The sequence below is a fragment of the Pseudophryne corroboree genome, chromosome 2, assembly GCF_028390025.1.
Source record: "Pseudophryne corroboree isolate aPseCor3 chromosome 2, aPseCor3.hap2, whole genome shotgun sequence".
Lineage (NCBI taxonomy): Eukaryota > Metazoa > Chordata > Amphibia > Anura > Myobatrachidae > Pseudophryne > Pseudophryne corroboree.
In genome coordinates, this window is record NC_086445.1 from 841942687 (window position 1) to 841944495 (window position 1809).

A 1809-nucleotide genomic window follows, 5' to 3' on the forward strand; every position below is an offset into this window, starting at 1 on the left:
CTACTAAGTGATTTGTCTCTGCACCTGAGCATCTGATTTTCCATGTGCAAATTGTCTCACTACAAGGTTCTAGCAATGGGAGAAAAAGAAGGCTCTTGTGTGGGCGCACTCTTATGTAATCAAGGAGATTTTCTATATTATCTGAGAGAGTATTTAATACATAATTTTTATTAATTAAATGAAAATGTGATTACCCATCTGAATGATCCATTGAAAATAAAGAAATTATGGAAGAAAATTAAAATGTTCTGGTCTTTTTTATTCACAAGAAGTGATTGGAAAGGTTGTAGACACACAGTTGTCTTACCCCCCCTTCCCCTGACCAGTACAGAGTATCTGTATTGATGGGACCTTGGAGTGGTCACAATAGATGGTGGTAAGTATGTCCCAATAGGACCACTCAAAATTAGAAAATCTAATCACCTGACGGTGGAAATCTAGGTGGGTGACAGATATAGCATATATTAAAGAGCTGGACGTCAAATTACAGTAAACAGAAAATTGTAAAGAAGAGATTTAGTGGTGATACTGCTGTTGGCATTGCATCTCACATAGAGAGGAAAATGAATCCTGCTCTACAACACCAGGTATTCACAGGAAGTCTCCTCTCCAGGTACTAGCCCGGCCCAACGCTGTTTGGCTTCCAAGATCGGACGAGATCGGGCATTTGTCAGCGTGGTATGATAGTAGAGAATTTATATGATCTGTTTACCAATGGGAATGCACCTATATAAGAAATTAGTAAATTGTAGATCAATTTTTTTTTTTTTAACATCAGATCTAGCAACCCGCATATCACCTGCATATGTGGGTTGCTAGATCCGATGTTAATGAAAAAATTTGGATCTACAAGATAGACTGTCAACTAAAGAAAGCATTCTGCTAATGTATTGTATGAATTGAAAAACTATTTTTAATGTTTTAATGTTTTAAAATCATGTATTAAATAAATTGTTTGCAAGGTCGTATGAAGATACCATTTGTATTGAAGCCAATCGGTTACCAATAAAATTTGCATGTACAATAGGCGGCCCTGAAGATATCCGTACTACATTTCTACTATCATAGGGTCCCCATCTGGCAGAGGACCATCCTCAGGGATTTAGCAGCTGAATTTATTATATCATCCCTAAAAAAAGTAATTGCACTAAGAGGCACAAGCGCAGTATGGGTAACACACATATATTGGATATGTAAATATAGAATTATATAGAGAGCGCTTTCAGTCGCTTTACAGGGACTGGAGCCCGCAGTGATTTGGCAGGTCTCCAGCTATGCTGTCTGACAACAGCCTGTGAGTCAAGGTCAGACTCATGAGATTCAGCCATCTGCAGCATGCAGAATCAGCATTCGCTGGTGGGTCGCATCTCACTGTCCAGCAGCACCATCGCTTGCTGCAGTGCAGGCTGAGCGGTACCAGACAGGAGCCATACTGTCCCCTATTGCATTACATTTGCTCCTAGGTCAGAGCTGATTATCTCTGAAGCAGCAGTGGGTGCACAGCAGAGATCCATTGGAAGAGCAGGAGTCACAACACACCCTCTCTAAAGTCCCAATCTCACATTATTAGACATTCCCCTAGTACTTCTCCACTAAATACAGATGGGCCCTAATGTGACCCCTCTGTGCTTGCTTGATACACGGTATGCAGTTGAGTTGCCAGCAATCGGGATCCCGGCGGTCAGGATACAGATGCCAGGATCCCGACCCCTGACAATACCGCCAGGGTCACAGGGGCTATTCCCACTTGTGGGTGTCCATGATACCCATAGAGTGATAATTAAACCTGTGGCAAGCACCGCGAGCCAC

The 1809-nt window shown here is 41.9% G+C and overlaps 1 pseudogene; it reads right to left on the reverse strand.

The window, feature by feature from the left end:
* Nucleotides 1–572: 572 nt before the first annotated feature.
* Nucleotides 573–692, reverse strand: LOC135053361 (5S ribosomal RNA; annotated as a pseudogene).
* Nucleotides 693–1809: the final 1117 nt, after the last annotated feature.